This window comes from Periplaneta americana, chromosome 16 (assembly GCF_040183065.1).
Source record: "Periplaneta americana isolate PAMFEO1 chromosome 16, P.americana_PAMFEO1_priV1, whole genome shotgun sequence".
In the NCBI taxonomy this organism is placed as follows: Eukaryota; Metazoa; Arthropoda; class Insecta; order Blattodea; family Blattidae; genus Periplaneta; species Periplaneta americana.
The window spans coordinates 85,799,318-85,825,165 of record NC_091132.1 but is presented as its reverse complement, the minus strand read 5'-3'; the positions used below and the strand labels follow the sequence as shown (position 1 = coordinate 85,825,165).

Sequence of the window (25,848 nt, the reverse complement as noted above, 5' to 3'; positions counted from 1 at the left end):
GTACATTGCACGGCTCGGTAATTCCGCACCTCTATCAGATGACGACTTCTCATCAATAGAACGGAGATCGATTCTCACTCCTGCCACTGACTACAATAGGCCTAATGTTATCGTACCCGAATAGCCCCTGCAGTTGAAGGTGGGTATTAAAAATCACCATTGCTATTAATTATGGAATTGAAAATTTGGTCACACATACTCGGTCGTACTGGACGTAGAAACGTTTCTCCGAAGTCATGTCAACAGTGACTTGTGGAAGTGCTCGGGAGAACATCTGGCTGGTGAGTTGAAGAGTCGAGTTGCGTTTGTGCAAATATCACGCGTCACCTCTGTTTAGTTCCACATTGGAATTTTTCGAGGTGAACTCAGCACTTTCAAACAGGATTAAACAATTAAGCGGTTAGAAGAAAGTTACAGTGTATTTCGTATACTCTTGACAGTCTTGACAATTTGGTAATAGCGCTTCTTGCATCTTAGGGATTTCCAGAAAAGCGGTGACACTTGCTAACATGTAGACTGCTGCTGAACGCTCTTCATTAAACTGGTTATTCAGGTGTGGCATCAACATTTTATTGCTTTTGCTCGGAATCGAATGTGAACCTGCGAGTTCACATTCTTTGCCGTTAGTTAATTATTTATGAAGTCACATTCCCACACTTTTTTTTGCACACTAGAATGACCCATTCTGTGACTTTGCCTATTAAGCGAAATGTTTTAGAAGTTTTGAAATGTTTTCTAACATAGAGGCTTCATAACTATACTTCTTTGTAGCTAATAGTATGTTTTGTTTCATTCAACTGTCATATATGTATGTCTGTTCATCAATATCTTTCCGTCTGTACATACATCTGATCTGTGTCTTGTTTGATAATAGATGACCCACCTGTCAGCATCGGATTCACTAGTGCAACTAGGCCGCCTGTCGGACTTGGACATAGTTACATAGGGTGCACAATGTCCGAAGCGAGGTTGAGTGCAAGGATCCGTTCCGGGTTGAGCGCTAGAAAAGCCGATCTATAGTGGGGTTCACGTAAGATTATTTCCTAAAAGCTAATATTGTCATTTTTCAATGTTGCCAACTGTGAGCAGTTATCACCAGAGGAAGTAAAATTACAATGCTATATACTAAAATGCTCATGTTACTGCTTATAATACACCCCAAGTATTTGAAGCTGTCCACTTGCTCTACTGCCTCATTTAGAATTCGCAAGTTTACCTTCTTTATTGTTCTTCCTGTGACCATGGTCTTCGTCATGTTGGCATTTATTGTCATTTCCTATTGCTCACAGCTGTCATCTAGCCCCAGTAGCATATCCCTTAGTATCATCTCCTTTTCTGCTAACAACGTCATATCATCAGCAAATCTTACACACTTTATATTTTTTTTTCATTTAAATATCTTTAATAATTTCATTTGAATACAAATATATAATCTGCAGTTAAAAGAAACAAGACCTTTTTGAACACATTTAATGGAAGAATAAAGTATCAACATGGAATAAACTAAATCTGTTCCGGATACAAGGACATTAAGTCGTTAGCTTCGATGTTCCATATTCTTCTTCCTTTACATTACAATTAAACATTTCATATGGTAATCTGTGTGGAAGGGATGTAGAACTAACTTAAAATTAGAAGTCTTTAGAAAGAAGAAAATATAGACACGTTTAAGGTTCAATTAGGGGGCTACAGCTGATATTTGTTGAAGGCGAAATAGGAAAGTTAAGGCTGGTTCACAATAAACCGGAAACGGAAACGACGAGAACGAAAATATTGTTAAAATACATGTATTCAAATGTGAGCATTCACAATTAACTATTAACATTTAAATACATTTATTTTAACATTATTTCCTTTCTCGTTCTCGTTGTCGTTTCCGTTCCCAGTTTATTGTGAACCAGCCTTTAGTCTGTCTTATGTGATTGAATAAGAAAGAGGAGAAGGAAGAAATAAGAGCAAAGATGAGGAAGAAAAAGGAAAGGGATTGAAAATGAGAGTGGAAAGTGAAATTGTAGGACGAGGAAGAAAAGTTTACGGTGAAAAAAGTTCTGCTAACCTACAGACGCCTGTGAAAATTTAAATGAACAGCAGACCTTGAGATTGAAGCCCTGTTTAACAACAATCTGCTAGTTGAGGTTGGACTTAAGCGTGTAAGAATTATGACGGAGTTTGTCCAGGTCGCTGGAGAGGCTCCAGGTTTAGCTATACATGCGAAGGTGTCACTTGGCCTGACCCTCATGTATGAATGAACGATTCCCTTCATAAAAAGACGACAGCACGCAAGTCTCATTGAGCCGTTGCGAATGGCAGTGATTGGGACTCGGAGTTGTTAATCAGTGTCCCCGCCATTCAGCTGCGCCGGAGCCAAATGTGCCTCGTTGGCTAACACACAACATCGCCTGGCAGATTGTGAATTACGACTTGTAACTGACTGTTCTTGAGAGACTCATCTTCGGTTTTCATTTAATCGACAACTATTCTCCGCGGCAAATCTCGTGCATATGACCTTCAGACAGTTCCTTACCCCCTCCATTGCATAGATCACTGATCAGTAACATAAGAAAGACCTATAATATTTTCGTATTAAATTGTTGTAGTGTGGTTCTGTAATTAGCATTGATATATTCCTTTACTTGATTTTTTCCTCCCAATTTTGTTCTGAAACATCCTATACAGTAGTTTCGCTCTGAAGTGGAGGTGGTCAGGCCGTTTGAAATTTTCAGCGGAAATCTTCACAAAATAATCGATCTATTAATAAAATAACTGAAGCAGCAAAGAGGACTTCTTGATACAAACATTAGAGCCAATTCGGAAATCTTAATACAAGGACTTAATTTTATACAATATTACATGAAATTTGACAAGGTATTAGAGTGCTGCATTGGAGTTAAATCACTCGCTTGAACTCGGTCGAGTGTCGCACCCTCGAGTGAGATACGATCGGTCGTGATACGCTCGTAATAAATAGAAGCACAGTACAAGGTCATCTCACCGACATGTCTTATCTTGTATGGAAAGCGACAGATAAGATACACATATGTTTTGCTCACACGGTAAAAATAAGGCATTATTTTCCGCGTTTATGACAAACGTTTAATGGAACAGTCAATGGAACGTACTAAAACAGGAGCATGAAGTTATAAATAAAATAGTGTGAAAAACTTCGATATACTAATTAATAATTATTCAATATTTGATTTACCACATATATAATATGATAGGTCCATAATAGTGTTCCGCCTATATACTGCGACAATGTAGAAACGTTTTACAAAATATTATTGATATAGCAGTAGATTAATAACAATGTTAGTACAGAGATAACATCACAGAAAATATAATAAAACGGATAATTTATTATGCTGCACAACTGTTACAGACGCAAAGATTGATACACTAAGTATTAGAGATTATTATTATTATTATTATTATTATTATTATTATTATTACTACTAGAAAACTTGATACAGTTCTGGCATTATCGTGATTATGTTCTCCATTTATAATAATTACATTTACATCCAATAACATCTATCAGATGTGGCAAAAACAAAATTACTCCTGTGTGGGGGGGGGGGGAACTTTACCTGCAAGATTTATATTACATTTTAAAGCAAGTTTTGTAGTTGTACTATGGAGAGGTTAGTTAAACACTGCAAAGTTTTGAAATGATAAAAATCTATGATGTTACTACACAGTTCATCACTGTAACAAGAACGAATGTCTAACGCTCGGCTTATACCGTTCGAGGATTTATCGCTCGTGACAATTTTACCCATCATGCATGTGCGGATTATGCTATGAACTACCTGGCGCTCGAGCGAAAACGTCCGATGCAGACCTCTGGTATTAGTATTAGTATTTATTTAACCTGGTAGAGATAAGGTCGTCAGGCCTTCTCCGCTTATTTACTAGGGGATTACAACTACAATATGAAGAATAAAATTACAATTAATATTAAATTTACAATTACAATTACAATGAAAATCAAAGTATGAAAAGATTACCTGATCATTGAAAGCTATGCTTATCATAGAAGTCAAGAACAAAGATTTTTTTTTTTTTGTATTTACTGAATTAAAAATTAAACCTAGAATAACAAAATTCTATAGTGATGAAATTACCAGATATTGAAATATTTGTGATAGATTGAGAGAACTATTTACATGAAACCATGTCTGAACAAGTCTCAATTACTGACCAAGAGCCTAGTAAGTTTGCGTTTGAATTCAATTTTATTTCGGCAGTCCCTGATGCTAGCAGGTAACGAATTCCAGAGTCTTGGCAGGGCTATTGTGAAAGAGGATGAGTATGAAGAGGTGCGATGGGTGGTATTGTTAGTATTGTTTCATGGCGAGAGCGTGTGTTCAGATTATGGTGGGAAGAAAGGTAAGTGAAGCGAGACGACAGGTACGAAGGAATAGAAGAGTTCAAGATTTCGAAGAGAAAGAGAAGTGAATGTAAATTTCTTTTCTTATCTAGTTTAAGCCAACCTATTGCTTCCAGGGATGGAGTAATATGATCATATTTGCGAACATTCCTTACAAAACGTACACACAAATTATGAGCACTTTGAAGTTTCGTTTTGTTGTCGCTGGAAAGGTCAGTCAGTAAAATGTCAGCATAGTCGAAATAGGGAAATACAAGCGTTTGCACAAGGGACTTTTTTAAGCAAGAGGGAGATGAACATTAATTCTTTTTAGCACATGAATAATAGAATGTACTTTTCTGCAGGTTTCTGTTATTTGCATGTCCCAGGTGAGATTATTATCCATAGCAAGGTTATAGTTAATATTGCATAATGTCGCCTACATTTTGGTACGTCTTTATACAATAAATTTTTGTACTGATGTACACTTACTTGATATCTATCGCAGCTGATGAATCGATGTTGAAGCACCGACTCTGCATCAAAAAAGCTGAGGAGTCTCTTTGCATGTAGGTCACGAAGTAATCTCTGGATGGTTACGACGGTGAAAGTTTTTGTCACCATTTCTAGATGAGCACTAAACCATAGACATATTAATATATTGCTGGCCACTCTTTTAACGCGAGATCAAAGTTCACGCCTTGAAATCGAAGAGAAGAAATGCTAATGGTGATGTAATACTGTACAGGACACTTGTTTGGAAATAGGTCATTAACTTAAATCTCCATCACGCTTCGTTAGAAGGGATTTATATTGCAGTAATAAACTTTGCATGGTCGGCCGTAACGATAATTATAAACGGGAGTACAGTCCTCACTGTCCTCGGCTCCATTTTTCAAAATACCGCATATTGCATAACGCCGTGAAATCTGTTGGCAAGCGCACCAACACCCGGAATTCAACCCTTCTTCTGCAGCGTCGTTAATACAAGCAGGTTCCTTGTGCATACCTGTATGTTCATTTCAAAGATGTTGATATGTTATATAGGGTGGAAGTGAAATAAGCTTGCAGATTGAAAGGGACGACAGGGTACATTTGGTCAAAATGAAAGTGGCCGGCGTCTGAGAGAATAAGTTCGCATCGGGTATTTCCGTGAGCGCTCGGGACAGCCAGGCTTTGTTCAAAAGATTGCATATATTCTTTTAGTAGTTATAATGGGGAACACAACTATTAATCACTAAAATCTTCCGAGAAAATAATTCATATACAAGATTTAACACAGACATATACAAGATTTTAAACAGTGAATATTGTAACACAGACACTATATACTGTATAACAGGTTTCAAGTGGAGTGCGACCATTGCTCGTTACACTGCCATTCTGACTGCAGTAAAACTGTTAGCGTAGTTGGTAGAATGTTAGCTAAGAGTCTGTGAGATTGCAAGTTCAAATCTTCGCGGAGTTACTGAACTTTAACTTTTGTTGCCTTTTAAATGCATCAGTGAAAATATAACAGGTTTTCGTCATGTTTTTTATCCTTGGAATACTTTTCGCTTTATTATTTTTTTCGTGTTAATAGAAACTTTTGACTCTATATGGAAGTAACACTAAAGACGACAATTAAGGGCTTTCATATGAAAATGCTGTGTTAATTATTTTATTAATTCCTGCTGCTTTGCACTATTTTGTCTAAGGAACATTCAGTAAATATGTTGACGGTTAAATAACTGACAATAATTAATTTGCAAGTTATGCTACAGGGAATATGATTATTATACTAATCTAAATCCATGATCATCAGGGCCTAAACGTAGTAATTGTAAACAAGAAGAAAACCCATAATTCTGATGACAAAATATCTCCTAATTTCCTGGAATTATAACCACTAATATTCACCAATTTTGTGATTATTTGTAAATAACATGAATAAACATAAGGAAAATTATTTGATTATATTACTCTAAAAGGAGTTGTAAAAAATAAAAGAAAGGACAAAACAAAACATTCTCTACGGAGATTCGAAGCATGCTGTGGAAGTAGCCCAAATCAGCGCCTTGTGTTATGCAGTTAACTAAAGCGGCGCACGGAGGTTTACGGTAGTGAACTGCGCGCTCACCCGAAGGGACTTGGAAAATTTTCACTCCTCAAGAGACCCACCACTTTCATTTTGACCCGTGTGTACACGTAAATGAATAGATAACCTATATTACGTTTTGTTATTAAATGCACTGTTAGTTAGAAAATTAAGTTTGAAGTTTGAGCAGTCCGGCAACATCGTCGCTAATACACTCTACTCGTGATACAGATGTAAGAGGTCAACGAACTCGGTGAGTCTCCGTACATAAGCTGCCAAGACGTTGCCACTCGCTCGCTTTGTGCAATGACTTGAATTTAGAGGTTTTTAAAATTAAATTTACACGAAAACCGTGCACGCTATTGAAATACGCCAGAGGGATAAATTATTCTTTATTAGATTTCCTATCGACATGGACAAAAATCACGATCCTACTCGTAATAGTTACCGAATAAGAGGTTGTTAAACAGTTGGGGGGGGGGGACTATGAACTTTCTACCAATATGATATAGTTTTTGTTACATATCCTATAACATGAGCTATTCGTTCTGGAAATCTGCAAGGCTATTCCAGTTCCAACCTGTATATAAGCTATGTAGCACTTCGGTAAACTTTTGCCGGTGATTTTGTCGTTGGATTAGATCATTAGAATTTAGAACCCTAACCTCGAAGTCAGATACAGTATTATGTTTCGAGATGAACTATATCCATCATGGCTTCTTTCGTGTCGTACACGTGAATGAACTCTATTCCAGAATGAGAGATCTCCAGACAAAATTTACCGGCCATTTCCCAATCATTTTAGAATTCATCCCTGTTAATGAATCCGCCGGCGTAGCTCAAGCGATGGACGCTTTAGCCTGCTAATCCGGAGCAACGCTTAGACATGAGTTCGCGATTACATGGTTGAATTTTTTCGAGGTTTTCTCCAACAGTAAGGCGAATGTCAGAGAATCCTATAGCGAAGGCTTGGAATCTTACCAATTCTTGCTATCACAATTCCCATTGGCAGTAAATAACCTAGTAGTTAATACAGTGTTGTTAAGTAGCTGACTAAAATGTAAAAAAATGGTATAGTGAACATAGGTTCTAAAACAATTATGTTACAATATAGGCCAGTTTTTAACGTTACTGTAGCAAGTGCTCAATGCTGTTCCCATTCTTTACCACACATCCCTGAGCCCTGGTGTCAGAGAATCATGAACTCTTGCAAACACACTTGACTTCTCGGATTTGCTTACAGTCATTGAAAACCCGTTACTGTAATGAATGTTTATACCTAGTGTTGGTGTTTGAGTAGATCAAGGTCTTGAAGTATCCCCATAACCAAAAATCAAATGGAGATCGGGTAGGCCAAACTAGTGGATCTTACTGACCAATCCATTCTCCATTACTTGTGTGTTTGGTATTGTCGGACTATGATTAGAAAATGAAGTGTTAAATGGTGTCCCATTATGTATAAATCGAACAGACTAAGTGGTGCTGTTTGTCATCATTTCTTGTCCAAATAATTCATGTACAGGTATATTTTTAGGATGTCTTCACTATAGAACAACTTAGCAAGAAGTAGACTTCGTTTCTGTTTAATACATTGAAAGAATGAATGATTCAAGACTAATATCGTAATAAAAACTAAATCCGCGGGAAGAAATAAACAGAAAGAACTCGTTAATGTTAGTGTAGATACCTACTCTTTTTTCCTTCAGAATTGGAGTTAATTTTCCTCAGTTATGTGAAAGAAGAAAAATATCCGTTTTGATCTGCAAGGGTACGTCGTGCATATTGTGGACGAAAGTCTCTGGTATTTTAAAAATTGACTAATTTTAATCAATTCTGCTTGTTTCTTAAATTACATGAACTACAGGAAATTTGATTACGTGCTTCAGAAAATATGGTTGTGGTAACGCCATTTAGTTGATGAGTAATGACTTTCCTGAACTCTACTAGTCTGGCAGTGCAAAGAATTTCGTTTCTGGCGAGGCGGCACCTGAAATTCGAAATTCATTACTGTCTTGATAAGATAAGAGTGAGGATGAAGACAAGAAGAGTTGAATTATGACATGGGCTAGAGACAGCTAGTATCTTTTCGCCTGTAGTTCTCCCATTCAAGAATATGTTCCTTTACATGTAGAAAATAAACTATGCTATTCTTACAGGCTGTATTTTTTGTTAAAGAAGAAAGAGATGTGATAGTTCTAGGAATTTTCATCGCCTTTAAATGCCATCGGTCTTCGTTTGGTTTTGAATCCACGGATTCTAAATCTAATGTAATTATTTAATTTAAAGCTCATCAGTGACTTCATTCCTGCTACTCTAATGGCCGATTTCACAGTATGTTTTTAATGGTTCATTAATTTATTTACAGGTTCATTAAATTATTTTTATAGTTCACCAAGCATCTTTAGCCACAACGAACCAGAAAAGCTATCGTTACTTGAGTGATAGAAATTTTTGTCTTTAAATTTTTAATGGTTAAGTAGTTCCAATACAAAATGGCGGAACGTTTCGACGCAGAATTGTTACATCTGGAACTGCTCGAAAATCAAGAGTCAGATGGAGATAATGTTAACCATTTAAGAAACGATCATTTTGAAAATTTTAATGACACAAAATTTCACGAAGGATACCGCGTCACGAAGATCGTGGTATTCAAAATTTTAGAAGAAACTGAACATAGGTTAGAATATCATCAGAACGGCTGAGACATTATACAACTTAGTTTTATTGTAACACATGAAAGTGATTATTACGACTATATACCTAAAAAAAATTAGTAAATTAATACATAGTATACTTACTTACTTACTTCCTGGCTTTTAAGGAACCAGCAGGTTCATTGCCGCCCTCACATAAGCCCGCCATCTATAACAAAACTTAATTGGTATATTAACTTGTCCACATTGAACGTCTACTTCGAAAGTAGTTATTTCACACAGCATACCAGGTATTAAGTTTCTACTTTCTTTCAGCTCTACAACTATACTTCACAGTACTTTAAAATTAGAAGTCTTTAATTTTCTTTATTCTGAATAATAGGTTTCAAGAATATTATCTATACCTCAGTTGCAGTTATTGTGTATAATTAATCCTCCTTCAAATGTAGTGACCACTGGAATCAGGACTGCAATAATTATGGCGAAAATAATAATAATAATAATAATAATAATAATAATAATAATAATAATAATAATAGGCTAATAGCAGTACTTTTTCCTCCATTTACTCTGTTTTGTAACCGCGTTGCTTCATTGTTGGCTCACATGCAAATGATATTGCAGGTGTTACTCGACCAAGGCGAGTCGAGCCGCGGGCGTAATGTGAACTATCGCGATGCGGTATTACGAACGCAGGAGCAGTAGCGCCATGGCTCCGGACTGCAGGACTCCACTGGCCTTGGTCGAGTAATACTCGATTTGCGATATAGGCCTAGTTGTAGTAGTAGGCCTATATGTTTATTTAACCTGGCAGAGAAGGCCATCAGGCCTTCTCTTCCTCTCTACCAGGGATTACAACTACAATATTAAGAATACAATTACAATTAATATTAAATTTACAATTACAATAAAAATCGAAGTACTAAAAGGTTACCTGATTAATAAAGGCTAGACAATTTATTGTAGAAGTTAAGAACAAAGAAACATTTTTTTTTTTACTGTAGTACAAATTAAACCTAGAACAATAAAATTATGTAGTGATGAAATTACCAGATATTAAAATATTTTGTGCTAGAATAAGAGAACTATTAAAAGAAGCCATGTCTGAATGAGTCTCAATTACTGACCAAGTGCAAGTGTCTAGTAAGTTTGCGTTCGAATAGGCTAGTAGAATGTGATTTGATAAAATGTTGTGATATAGGCCTGATTATGAAAAATTCATTGAACTCTCTTGTCTTATTTATCCGTAATGAAGCATTAAGTACTTACTGTTCATTAAATGTTAAGAGAATTTGGTTGGTGAAAGCTCGCAATTTAGTGAGTCGTCAAATATTTTAATGTTCACTAGTTAATATTTCATTTGGATCGATTTTTGAAACTTGGTAAAACTGGCCATAAGTCTCTGATAATGTGAGATTGAATTTTGATGTTTCAATATGCTATAAAACATAAAAATGTATAACATTTCAGAGCACTTTGGGCTAATTTTCACGTTGCATGCATTCAGTGGTGCTCAGTGGTGAGTAGAAAAGTCAGGTGCAAGCGTGCCTGTTGAGCAATTTCTTGAGAATATTTTTACCATTGGCACTGGCACATGCATGTCATACTTACTCCGGGGTGGGCCACACTCAGATCAATTCATTGCAATTTAACTAGACATGAGATACATACAGTACTGACTCGAGTTGGCACGAGAGGCCTTTGTCTGCGGAAAAGAAGGGAGTTGTTATTCTTATCTGGTGCCTAGTATGTAATCCGACAGATGCCAAAATGGAGGTGGAGATTTTATGATAAGGGCGCACAGGAACCGGGAATTTAATTTAATTCTTGCCATAAAATATAAATGGAGTATTACTCCGGGTATGAAAGAAAAAGCCGCGACTTCATCCTTGAAGGCCAGTGACTCATAACGGGCAGGAGAGAGATCTGCGGCAACAGCGCTCCATATAAGCGGCCGATCTTATTTAGATAGCAGCCACGGCATAAATCAGCCAAGTGTGTTTAACTCGAGACGCATGTACACACAATTTTGCATTTTCCTTATGTATAAACATTGTCCAGAGGGGACGTGAAGTTTAGGTTCTGTGTGAAAAGAACAGTCCCACATTAAAATAATGTTAAACCTGTGTTTCGAAATACACGTTACAGAATCCGAAACGAAATAACTAACCACATTTCATCGACTCTGATTTTTTTGTTGTTATGCAAAGAATTTCTCAACCAAAGAAGGTGAGCAACTTGGCTATCGGTAAAGACTTTATATCAGTAGTCGTCAGCACTCGCTGAAATGAGTAACGGGTAAGATGTGTATCGCAATATGCATCGTTGTGCAGAAGCATAGGAAGCATACCCGCCAGCAGCCACATGTCTTATCCGCGAGTTATGAATGTGGTAGAAACTGCTGCCAAATTAAGAACATTTTGGACAAAAATGCATCTGAGAAACGATTATTGTACCATGCTTTCTTATCGTACATTAATTAATTACAAAATTGAAGAAACTGGTTCAATTCATGATAAAATGAAATCGGCAAGACAGAAACAATTAGTAATAGGCCTACTTATGTTGCAGAGGTTCTTGATGAAAGCCAAAACCTGGCAATAAAGAAACACCTTATCAATCAGTAGTGCTAATGTGTTAAAATAAACACTTGCAAATGTCATACAGTATAGTACTGTTTGGAAAATGTTACACAAACTTCTGAAAAAGTATGCTTGCAGACTGTTCAATGAAGTTTGAATTAAAGGAAATTGATTATGGAAATATATATATAACTTTTCATTACGTGTATTATTTCATTGCCAGATAGAAATTAAACCGGAACGGTTATCTCGAATACTGCAGAGAGATGAGGCCCACTTTACTCTCAATGACGGACGCAATTGTCATTACGAACAACATAAAATTCACGTGCACTGCTAAATTCCGTCCATAGTACATTCCATAGCTCCTTAGTTCATCTTGATTGTTAAATTTGTTTGGCAGTTACATTAATTTCAACGAAGTTACTTTATAATAAACTTATACAGGGACATCATTTTATTTTTACTTCAATTTTTCCTGTATCTGAGTTTTTGAATGTACTTCGCTCCCACCCCTTCTACTAGTAAACTTCCACACGTCCACACAGAACCAAGACCGCATATGCAGTCAAAGTCGTCTTACGGTCACAGTATACAGTATTGAGTGAGTATAGTACATTCCAGAATTATGGTCGTATTTTCCAGTGAATAAAGTGCATTCATTATTGAATCACATTTTCACTCAGGTACTGTGTCCATTTGGTTACGTCGCGTCACTTCCCGGTTTCCCCCCACTCGTTTCTGCTGGCCCCTCTAAAGGCCAGTGGTTGGGCTGTTTTAGCTCTTTTCTGAAAACATTTGCTGTTAGAAATTGGACCTGTACGTAATATTATAAAATGTTTAAAATAATTTAAATAAAAGTCCTCGTTAAGTAAGTAACTTTCACGTGATTTCTCCCCTTTCTACGACCCTGCGATATAACCACTTGGACGGACGGTAATAGCATGTCTGGGTAAATTTATCTGTGCGGGTCGGGTAGAAGTGAAGATTGAATTTACAGTATGTAAGGTACTCTGTTATAGAATGGGTACAGAATTACTTCAACAGACGCAGGATTATGGCCCACCATGTCGACTGATTTGATTGCTTTACACTATTTCTTTTGGGGTTACTGTAAAACAGTTGTGTTTGCTAAACATGCTACAATAGAAGAATTAAAGAATTACCTTCAAGAAAAAACAAATTAATATAGAAGATATGCTTAAAAACGTTTTCTATAATATGTACAAAATAACTGAAGCCTGTATCAAAATGAACATTCACTATTTTTAACAATTTGTTTAAAATACCCTGATTTTGATTATTTTTCAATTTAAATGCATTCTCCATAGGCCTATTATATGCTAATGTGCAATAGACAGTGTACTATGCATTGCATTATGAATACGTCCGCCTGGATAGTTCAGTTAGTAAAAACGCTTATTGTTAACACTGTACTGTATTTTGATTAAATAAAATCATAACGAAAATTATCAAACTCAAAATCGTAATAATTTCCAGTTTACGTAAATGGATGCACTACTTTTCTTTCCTCCTATACCTAGTAAAGTGATTTGTTTGTATTTTATACTAGTATCATCAAACTCCGGTTTTGGAAGGGAGTAACAAACAGTCTTTCTGGTTCTCAACCGTTAATCCAAATGTATAGCCAGGTTAATATTAGAAATGTTAGTAAAAACAAAATGATGTCCTGGTACAAAATGTACTACGTTAATGCCGTCATGTTTAGAAGTTGTGTTTACAGTCAGTACTTCATCCCTCTCCTTATGCTAGTAAGTACAACAGAGACAGAGATAGCCATTCCTATGAGCAGTGGCGTGCCGCTGCACCTTTTGAAATGTTGGTATGCATCGCAAATGAACTCTAATTGTGTAATTACTACTCTAGCATGAACACCACTGAAAACAGGGATACACAATACAGGCGAGCCAAGATGCACGTGGACGGTAGGGTTGTCAGTACGACCAGTTACGACCAGAGACTTCATTAATTGACTGCAGTGTACTCGTTATCACTACGCACCATAGCGTAATCTCTTTATGCATATCTCTAATTCTATTTAAAACCACTCGTAACAACGTGAAACGGAACATAGAGATTCGTAAGTAGACTTATTTCATTGGTCATATGGTCATTCCTTGAGAAGACACGGGTCAAATGAGGAGCTTATTTTGAAAACGACCCTTGTCCATTCCCATAACTTTGTGGGAAATCACGAAAAACTTTTTTAGGTCTAAAATTTCTTATCAGCTAGGCAAGAGACTTATGAAACCAAAGAGGTTGAATGCATCTAGAATCAAATGGAAGCTTGAGACTCTTTGGTTCCAAAGCTGAAACTAATATTTTGTCGCAATTTTGCTGTGGCCAAGAATCAGTTTGATTCCAATAGTCACTTTTAATGCAAGATTTTAGTGGTTTAGAGGGAGTTCTGAAGAATAATCATGGCAGTTATATGTGGAGTTATAATTGAAGAATGCATGCGCATAGGGAACTTATTTTCGTTATCAGGTGAACAAGAGACGTTTTCAAAATGGAGTCCTCAAATATAAGGAATGGAACATCCGGTTCGTCTGGGGTGGAGAGTCCATATGTTTGCGGAGAATGGAACCTGGGTAGGGTTACCTTCCGTCCGGCAAAAGAACGTGTACTCTTTTTTGATCATTTTATCCTGTCCGGTAGGCATTTAAGAAAATTTTGAAATTTCCGGCATTTCGCATTTCAACTAGAATTAGGCCTAATATTAATATTGAATAATGTCCGATATTATGCACAGAATATCCAAAAAAATGGTGAAAACTTGTGAAAGAATTTAACTGATTTCAATAGTTGAAGCTGGAGCACATAAAAACATAAAATATGCTGATCTATTGACATGCATTGAATTCTTACACTTTAAAAACGTCACTAGTCATGATTCTAAGCTATTTTATCAATTTTATTCTTCAATGTACAAAGATATGCCAATCAAGTTAATTTGGACAAAGATTTAAATTTAGATAAACAATGGTGTAAATTCAATTCCAATAGTTCTGCGAGCACTGAAACTTTCTCAAAACTCTTAAAAATATGTCCATTCTATTTATTTATCCCAAGTTACAATGGAAGTGCTGAGAGAGTATATTTTTCCCTAATATCTGCTCAATGGACAAAAGAACGCAATCGCATGCTAACGGAGACAATCAGAGGTATCATCATGGTGAAATATAATTTCAGCGATATGTCCTGTGAACAGTTCCATAGTTTGTCTCTTCAGGCTCTTGTGCACAAAGTGGGCTTCACCGATAAGTAGGGTACAGATGTAATACTGATCCAGCAACTAGTGAGAAAACTGTCTAAGGTGAGCCATTGTTTTTATCTTTAATTTTGTTCATGCCAATTTTTAAAAAGTCCTCCTTTTTTCAGCAATGTCCTCTTATTTTAGCTTCCATGTGCTCCTGTAGAATTTCTTCTCGTGGTAACCCTAAACCTGGGCCCATTGAATTTGTAACCAGAGATTTATTGAGCATGCCAGAGTAGAAGGAACAATAAGAAACCGCTGATGGGAATAAAATTAAGATGATATTTCAAGATGAACAAAGTGATTTTGTTGCTGACAACTTTAAAGCTGTAGTCGTTCATATAGACGTGTCGCTTCAGTCATTAGTGAGTGTTGTTTTGAAATAGTGGATACTTTTATTAACCAAAAATATGTGCGTTACTCAAAGCTTATCGTGTCATCAGTAAGAGACTACCCTTCACTCCTTAGCGGTTCCTGCTTTTAGATTTATACTCTTCTTCATCTGGACGCGAACGCCTTATCTACGAGGCTATGAAGAAACAAAACAAGACAGCCTCCTGCAATTACATTTAACCATGTGTTAGTCCAAACAACCAAATTACATTTAACTCACGAGTTTGCACACTGCTGCGGCTTTGCAGTGTGGGCGGAATAAGTCGACCATTGTATAAAATGAGTTATATACGCAATTTGAAACGTAATTCCTTCCTCATGTTTTGTGCAACGAGCCAATCCTTCTGTGTATGATGCTACACACGGTTTATTGCGAGAAAGGTTATAGCGGTAATGTGTTTAGATAGTTGCCATCTGAGCCCAAGTAAAAGCTTCGTCCTACTATTAACGTTGTTGCTTTCAACTTCACACAAAAAATTGACATGTATAAACACTTCATATTTTAAAAAGACTGCCAGATTGGAAATGCTAGGATCTGCACATGTGTGAACGTTCAAAACAGCCACCACATGTATGAGATACATTTCGTCTCTTGTCTGATTTCATGTTTAGATGTCTGCAACCCTAATTTGACTAAAGTTACAATTTGCTACGACTATCCAGATATAATCATGGGCCCAGTAATACTTCAGCTACAGCTGTTAAGGTACAGTGTTACAGCTAGGGCTTGGAAGTTGATGACCTAAAAATCACAGAAAAATGATCTATAAAATAATAATAATAATAATAATAATAATAATAATAATAATAATAATACTTTATTGCCAGAACAAAGATAGGCTACATATTGATTTTTTTAAATATAAGAACTCTCGAGCACCCCCAGAAAGAGTAAGCTACATACTCGTGCTCAGGGGGCATTCCACATAAGTTAATGTTAAGACATTTTATTGAATAACAGAGTAAAAAGTAATAGAAGATTAAAAAGAAGAAAAAACACAGATATCACAATAATTGAACTTTAAATTTTCTCTGTTAACAGCAATTTTAATAGATTTTTTTTTAAATAAGGAGCATTAGCAAATTGTATGTTTGGGAATTTATCTATTATGTTATAAACCCTTTGACCGAAGTTGCTACTGTGATTATTATATGCTACAGTTGTAGTACATTTAGGAACTGTCAAGCATATGTTGTCTGATCTTTTGGTTTTATATTTATGTGAATATAAATTAAATATAACTGGCTTTATATTTCTGAAAATATGATATCAAAATAAAATGATCATGATTTTAATAGTAAAATACAAACAAAATAATAGTATAATTTCATTTGTGGAAAATACATTCTCACCAAACTCCGTCACTAACTGTCGCGAAAAAACTTTCTCTGGGTTGTTTTTTCTTCAGGCATTTTACGTCTTCGCTTGTGTTAAACAATAGGTTGACTTCGGGCACTGCGGCTGGAGTATTTGTTCTGTTGCGTTAAATGATGGAAGCATGTAACACAAGTGATCAGGAGTCAAGGCAGATGCAAAGGAAAATTCTTGTAAAACGAAAACGAATTACTTAAACAATCTACAGTAGGTTCTCGAATATAGACTACGAGTGCATCGTAAAAAATATACGTTCATAAGCAGAAAAGGGCAAGTTAGGCTATATTAAATTGCTACATTTTCGTATAGGCTTTATCTAAAATTAAATAAACATGTACTAGTCGTTAAAATTTAACTGAAGAATCTTTATTGTATTGTAATATAATTTGTGTTAAACAATAGGATGACTTCGGGCACTGCGGCTGCAGTATTTGTTCTGTTGCGTTAAATGGGGGAAGCATGTAACACAAGTGGTCAGGAGTCAAGGCAGATGCAAAGGAAAATTCTTGTAAAACGAAATCGAATTACGTAAACAATCTACAGTAGGTTCTCGAATATAGACTACGAGTGCACCGTAAAAAATATACGTTCATAAGCAGAAAAGGGCAACTTAGGCTATATTAAGTTACTGTACTACATTTTCGTATAGGCTTTATCTAAAATTAAATAAACATGTACTAGTCGTTAAAATTTAACTGAAGAATATTTAGTGTATTGTAATATAATTTAAATATGTATGTCACTATTGCATTGATTTAGGCTAGTTGAGTGGAAGAGAAGGTCTTATGCCCTTAAATGTATTGCCAGCGAAAATGAAAATTCTATTCTATTCTATATTTCTAGGTATAGTAGTCCTTGCCTGTAAGAATTTTGTTAAAGTTGTCAGGTTGAAACAAGTCATAAGCTTTGGATTAAACTCTTCAGAGGTGTCAGAAAATTTTTGATTAATGGGCCAAATCCATCAGATCCTTAAATTAGCATTCACGTGATTAAGGAAATCACAAGACTCGGGCCTTAATAATGAAGAGATTCTTATTGCAGTTTCACTTTAAATCGGTGTTTCCATTTACGGAGCTCAACGTTTTTGTCACATATTCTGCGTATCAGTAAAATCTAATTACTGTTTCAAAAATACCTAACTCAATTTTCTGGGGGGGAAAAAAAAAAAAATGCATCTTACGACTTTGTCCTTGTCTCTAACAAGTCAGACCTTATTTGTTTCCTTATCCGTTATTAGCATTTTATCATAATCTCTGTTAAGGATGTTTAAATTAAGAACTGTCTGTCTACATTATTTTTCGCAAGTAAACTTTCTGAACAAGATGAAATTCCCTTCTGGCATGTCGTTTATAGCTCAACAGAAGGGTCATAAATAACCTGGATTACTTACACGTAAATCAAATTATTGCGAACCTCACACCGGCGCCATTCAGACAACTTTCGACTTGAAAATTTATTGCCACATGTACAGTCTGATTGAGATGATGACCGTGGACAATGTGAGGGCAGGTTTCAACGACTCTTCGCCAGGATTGAGAAGTAGGTCTGCGAGGAGGTCGACTCTGGCGAAGAACAAAGAAAAGCGCAAATACGTGTCAATGGAGAGCAGCAGGTCGACAGGAGGGCAGGTGCAGCGCATTCGGCGAAACTGCAATGCGTCACTCACTCGTGGATAAACTCGGGTTTTAACAAGAGGAAGTCATCATATTTCATTCCAGGATACATCTAAGAATAATATAATTAATGCAATATTTGTTTTAATGCCACTTTTCAGACAAATCAATTAAACTTACAGCTTGATTCAGGGATTTTGGCCCCTGCAAAAAGTAAGTAGATAGACTAAGAGCGAGTTATCACCAGGGACGTCGCGAAAGGGTGCGCAAGCACCCCATAAAATATCGGAGCACCTCTTTCCGCACCCCAAAGGGCAATTTATTAACAAAATACTAGGCATAAATTATTTTGAAGAACAAAAACAAACAAACAATTTCTTGGATGTGAAAAAACTACGTCCCATAGTGTATCGTAATGGATGTGATAATAATAATAATAATAATAATAATAATAATAATAATAATAATAATAATATTATTATTTATTATTATTATTATTATTATTATTATTATTATTATTATTATTATTATTAATAAACACATGTATAGTTTGCGCGCAAGTGCATGAAAGAACATTTTGGACTTTTTATGTACCACATTTTTACAGCTTGCACCCCATTTTTAAATCTCGCACCCCGTCCGCACCCCCCTTGCTCTGATCCTGGCGACGTCACTGGTTATCACTACTGGCGGGTTGGGTCTCACAGGTCAGGCCACATGTCGCGGTACACTCCGCCTTAAAAACACAATATTCTTCCGCTTACTTGCTTACAAATGGCTTTTAAGGAACCCGCAGGTTCATTGCCGCTCTCACATAAGCCCGCCATCGGTCCCTATCCTGTGCAAGATTAATTCACTCTCTATCATCATATCCCACCTCCCTCAAATCCATTTTAATATTATCCTCCCATCTACGTCTCGGCCTCCCCAAAGGTCTTTTTCCCCTATGGTCTCCCAACTAACACTCTATATGCATTTCGCCCATACGTGCTACATGCCCTGCCCATCTCAAACGTCGTAATGTTCGTAATTATGTCAGGTGAAGAATACAATGCGTGCAGTTCTGCATTGTGCAACTTCCTCCAATCTCCTGTAACTTCATCCCTCTTAGTCCCAAATATTCCCTTATTCTCAAACACCCTTAATCTCTGTTCCTCTCTTAGCCTTAACGGTTAGCATGTCTGACCGTGCAACAAGCGGGCCCGGATTCAAATCCTGGTTGGAACATGTTATCTGGTTAAGGTTTTTTCCGGTATTTCCCTCAATCCATTAAGAGAAAATGCTGGGTAACTTTCAGCACTAGACCCTGGACTCATTTCGCTGGCACTATCACCTTCATTTCATAGACGCTAGCTAGCAGTTAATTAAGCGTCGTAAAATAAACCAATTTAAAAAAGTAGACCTGCTGTTCCACGAGCCCGTGAAGGTTTCAACTTGTTTGTAAAAGTGATCGTATAGCTACCAACCATTCCGCTATTTTTTCTCCTCTCAATCAAAAATGTAATTCCTTAATGCATACGTGACTATTCCCACATCTACAAAAGTACTGTGCAAACACGATGCAAATGAACTGCTATCATGAAGAAAGGTTTAACTGAAACATTTGCTGAGATAAATAATACTAAAAAGACTGCAAACAGAAAACAGTATTCAGCTTACTCTACTAATAAATATGTCGTTACGTATGACCACCACAGTGAAACCGAAGTAACGAGAAAAGGGATTATATTGATGTCTGAGTGATGAAAAAACTCAAAATGAATTTCACTCAAAATAAATTCGCATAGCACGCTAGCGCTGAGAAAATAAATTATTTTATAGCGTTGGATGAGGAAGTTTAGTAGGGGACACATTGGAAGAACTGTACATTTTCGTAAAACCGTCAACATACTGCATTGGACATTCTGTCTCGGACATAACGGTTCTGTCTCGGACCGTTTGTTGCAGTGCGATGCAGCCTCATAAGAATCGTGTAATCACCGACACATTGAACGGTCTGAGACATGTCCGATGCAGTATCGCCTGACCGTATTCAGAGACAATACTACATTTCCCTTGAAGAAGCCAAATCTAAGTTAAAAGCAAGTGAACTTGGTGTTCGGCGTGATCATATTATGACGTAGTACTTCAGCTCATAGGTGCTCAAAACGAAAAGTGAGGCTGCATTTCGTTTCAAACATATTATTTTTAAAAACGTACATTGAAATTGACAGAACCGCAGATGTATCTGTAGGCCTACATCAAAGAACTTGCTTAAATATGAAGATGTGGTGGAAAATAAATCGGACGTCGTTTAGATTTCGGCAAAGAAGAAGAAATGGCACGAAATTTAGTGCACAAAAATATAAGTAATATTGATAATATTAATTACATTAGAATTAAATTCATATTAATTGCCTTAGAATTAAATTAGTTATTGTAAACTTATGTTAAGTGAAGTATATTAACATAGGATTAAAAGTCATTTTGATTCTAAGAAAAAAAATCATAGTTCATTGTAGGTAATACGAGTATTTTACGAACTCAATTATGTTAAATAATATTTACAGGTTTAAAAAATCAGATCTTCCTTCTTCACTGATTTTCAGATTGAAATAATAATAATAATAATAATAATAATAATAATAATAATAATAATAATAATATGATAAGTTTAACATACTCCTTGTAGGTAGCCTGCATGACTTCGGAATAAACCGATGAAACTGGACATAAGATTTAGGTTATGATTACATAGGCATAACTTCAGAATAAAGAAGCAAATAATGTGACACAGAGCGCGTAATTAATGAATTCTTGGAAATTACTATCTTCTAAATCCATTTCAGCCCTTAAACGTAACTTTATCAACGGCAATCTCACTAGAGGTTTTGATTTATCTAGAGAAAATGAAAACTCGAGTGGGATTTAATTGACTATTACACGATTAGAAGAAAGTATATAAAGATTAGAAGAAATAAAGTACTTTAATACAATAAAATATTAATTGACTTAATAAAAATCTATTTCACTAATGTTAGCTTCACCAAAACGTTTGAACGGAGCCGTCATTTTCAGTTGACTGCCTATGCGGTAAACAAATGACTATCGCAAGGCATGTTTTATAGTACCGTAAATAATTTACAGTTTGAAATGTTGGCAAACAAAGAAACAAATGATAGGGAGGTGATAAAAACAGAAGAAACTAAATGAAGATTAGAAGAAATAAAAATAGAATGGGTATTAATTGACTTACTAAAATTATATTTTACTAATGTTAGCTTCACCAAAATGTTTGAAGGAGCTGCCATTTTTCAGTATATTATCTATGCGGAAAAGAAATGACAATCGCGAAGCATATTTTATAGTAACGTAAAGAATTTGCAGTTTGAAATGTTGGAAAACAAAGAAAGAAATGCTAGGGGAAATGATAAAAACAAATGCTAGGGAAGTGATAAAATTCTAGCGATAAGCAGGCATGATTTGTTGAAACAAGTCCTTTCGTACAGTTTTATTGGTCGAAAGTAGTATGACGTAGTAAAAGTGTACTGGTCATACTAAACAAATGTCTCATTTGTTGTTCAGACAAATTATTGCTCTAAGTGAGGCATAAGGTTGGTCTTCGCGCATCTTAAATACTACTAGCTTTGGGCTAAGTGTGTAGGAAGGAAGTGTAAGTTAAGTTGTGACTCCGAATGTAAATTCTGCGTTTTCCACCCACTTAAGTCGAATGTAAGTGAAAGTGAAGGTCAAGTAACGTTCCTGAATACGGCCCTAAGTCTTCGTGCAAAATAATAAGTATTAGGTTCGCTGTACGACTGAGATACTGTGACGTGTGTAATTAATAAGTCGTCAGTGAACAGCTTTCCTTTGACTACTTTGATTCCTCATGTCGTCATCCCACTGTTCTTCCATTATAGACATGTTAAGCCTTGGTTTTTCTGAACCGACGCATGCGACGTGCGAGGTGTGAGACCCGCCTCGCACAAATCCAGACTACACGAGAGATAGTGAATGGGCTCTATAACTGCGAGATGCGAGGTCTGCGTACCTCGCAGCCATAGAAACCACTCACTATCTCTCGTGTAGTCCGGATTTGTGCGAGGCGGGCCTAGCACTCCGCACGTCGAATGCTTCGGTTCAGAAAAACCAAGGCTTAACTGACTCATCATCTCTGGATAACGTCTTATAGTTTGAAAAAAAAAATGTTAGTATTGCAGAACAAGTAAAATCACTCTTTAAATATTGATAAAATTTCGTATAGCAAAAGAGCTCTGTGCTAAGACTAGGACGAATGAAATCGACGACGAATGCGCACGGAAAAGGACCTTGAAAATTATAAATCGAAATGTATGGAGCATGTGGAACATGTATGTGGAAGTAACTGAAGAGATTAGAAATCTTTGTGCAAGTCTGTGCCTCCTGAAGGTAGACTGTTAGATGAGGTAAAGAAATCATTCGCAAAGGAGTGATCGCGGACGGATCCACCATAGCCTATACATTATCGAAACAGATAAACTACTAACTTGGTGTCCACACCTGTGGAGTAACGGTTAACGCGTCTGGCCGCGAAACCAGGTGGCCCGGGTTCGATTCCCGGTCGGGGCAAGTTACCTGGTTGAGGGTTTTTCCGGGGTTTTCCCTCAACCCAATATGAGCAAATGTTGGGTAACTTTCGGTGCTGGACCCCGGACTCATTTCACCGGCATTATCATCTTCATCTCATTCAGAAGCTAAATAACCTAAGCTGTTGATAAAGCGTCGTAAAATAACCTACTAAAATAAAAAAAGACTAACGTGGTATGGTTGTGTGCAACGCAAAGTAGACACTTGATGATCTAATAACATGTGAAATTAGAAAAAAATTAACGCAAGGGATCTTGATCAGCCTATGGTTTGTTACTGCTGTAATAATTTGGAATCTCGGGAGCAGCATTCGCCTCTCGACATTTAGTTAACTGTTTCGTATGTTCACATCATCAGTAGAATTATTCCGCCACGCAGGAGTAAGGCATTTCAGTAAATATTTTCTGCCGACTGCTGAAGCGGAGCAGAAAACCTGTACACGCCTTTTCCTGGTTCACTTGGTCTCCATAATATTATTTCTTATGTAAATTCAATTGGCTGTTTGGCTCTCGCTTGAAACTCATTCTAAAAGGACTGATATTAATTTATCTGTGGAAATAAATGCTTGGGGAATTACATAAGCTTCTTAATACAGTAATGTTTAATTCCGGACTTGGAAGCTGTGTTCTCGACCCTTATAAAGATGTTGTTTGTTGCTGGCGTAATGAAATCTTACACGTGCTAGATGTTAGTGGTAGCAAGGCTTTTTTCTCAACATCTTTGTCTCGCCAAACTCATTATAGTTGACATATAGATTTGATATCGTCATCGCTAAAAAATGTAGGTATATTATGTTTTTTTTTTAATTACGGCTTATTTAACGACGCTAGCAACTACAGAGGTTATATCAGCGTCGCCGGTGTGCCGGAATTTTGTCCCGCAGGAGTTATTTACATGTCAGTAAATCTACTGACATGAGCCTATCACATTTAAGTAAACTTAAATGCCATCGACCTGGGCCGGGATCGAACCTGCAACCTCGAGCACAAGACCAGCGCTTTACCAATTACGCTATCGAGGCCGATTATTTTATGCATGTATGTATATATGTATGTAATGGCTAAATCTCATTACATTGATTTTCTCATTATATCAGTATATTTTAGATTTAACTTATATTTTGTTCCCTATAACATACCTTAGTTCTAGTAAACTTCTATTAAATTAATTCTAATCATTTCAACCAACTAGCTATCTCAACTTGATTATAATTCTTTACATATTGCATATAGACTGAATTGAATTACATTAGCTCATAAATTAAGTTATTACTTTTTGTTATAGGTTGATCTCAATTTAAATAAACATGTACTAGTCGTTAAAACTTAACTGAAGAATATCGCTGGAGAATCTTTTAAGTGTATTGTAAATATTCATAATTTAAATGTGTATGTCACAATTGTATTGATTAAGGCTGATTGAGTGGAAGAGAAGGCCTCAGGGCCTTAACTCTGCCAGCGAAAATAAAACATTCTATTCTATTGTATGTATTTATTTATTTTTTATTTTAGTTGGTTATTTAACGACGCTATATCTACTAGGTTACTTAGCGTCAATGAGATTGGTGATAGCGAGATGATAATTGGCGAGATGAGGCCGAGGATTCGCCATAGATTACCTTGCATTTACATTACGGTTGGGGAAAACCTCGGAAGAAACCCAACCAGGTAATCAGCCTAAGCGCGATCGAACCCGCGTTCGAACGCAACTTCAGACCGGCAGACAAGCGCCTTAACCGACTGAGCCACGCCGGTGGCTTGTATGTATGTATGTATGTATGTATGTATGTATGTATGTATGTATGTATTTATTCTCATTAGAGGACCTCGCCGTCCTCTATTGAATATTGTGTAATCAATTACTATGTGTAATCATCACGTAGATACTTATTAATGGAGAAAAATTCGTTCCGGCACCGAAAAACGAACCCAGGACCCTGAGTTTGGCGCTCTGAGTGCTCTTGTCATCTGAGCTATCCCGAGACACGAGCCACAGTGCCGGCCGAACTCTCCTCCTTTGTATTGTGGATCGAGTCTTGGCATAGCTCAGATGATAAGAGCACATAGTGCTCCAAGGTGAGGGTCCTGGGTTCGATTCCCGGTGCGGGAACGAATTTTTCTCCATTAATAAGTAATTAAGAGCGATTGAATCTTAACATTACGACTAGGTAACATTGATTAAGCGCGAATGACTCGTGTTTTGGGCGGATAAAATGCTGCGCTTTCCATGAACTAAGTTGCATGAAAAGGGGGATAGTAACGTCTAATTGCATGGTTAGAGGCAAGGTTAGTCGAAAGAATAGAAAATCAAATACCGGTACGAAATGGTATCAGCACATTCACTGAAAGATCAGATGTTACCGATTGTGATTCTTAACTACGTGCCTGAGAATGCTCGCTAGATAAACGGTAGCATGTAAACGTACAATTTTGCTTGTATCTTTTGGCTAAAAAGAAAAATGATGTTCAGTATGCAATCCTTTTGAGTCTGTCTGTTTGAGGTTTTATTAGCCTATACATTATTAGTGTGTTCTTGCAACTTGAGTTAATGAAACAATTATTTGAATACTAGTTTAACTAGTTTAATCGCCTGTGCATGAATTATGGAAACGAAAAAAAAAACAGGTTGCCAAATCTATGCAGACATATGAAGAGTCCACTGCAAGAATGATGGCTGTCACTTTCTTGTCGAAAATGAACCAAGACTGTCAATGCATAGCTTAAGACATACAGAATGTACATACAGAGTTATATGGCATTAAGACTGATAGTCATTGTCCAGTAATGATTGGAAAATCACAGTTAAGCTTTGAGCACTAAGCATTTCAAACTTTCAATTGCTTTTCCTGAAAAATGTATTCCAAATGACATCCATCATTCTTGCAGTGGACTCTTCATATATCA

The 25,848-nt window shown here is 36.5% G+C and overlaps 1 protein-coding gene across 6 annotated transcripts in view; it reads left to right on the top strand.

Moving 5' to 3' along the window:
- The window catches only part of how (protein held out wings), a 783,114-nt gene that overhangs the window by 523,568 nt on the left and 233,698 nt on the right, over positions 1–25,848 (top strand). The gene's annotated exons all lie outside the window — the stretch shown is intronic.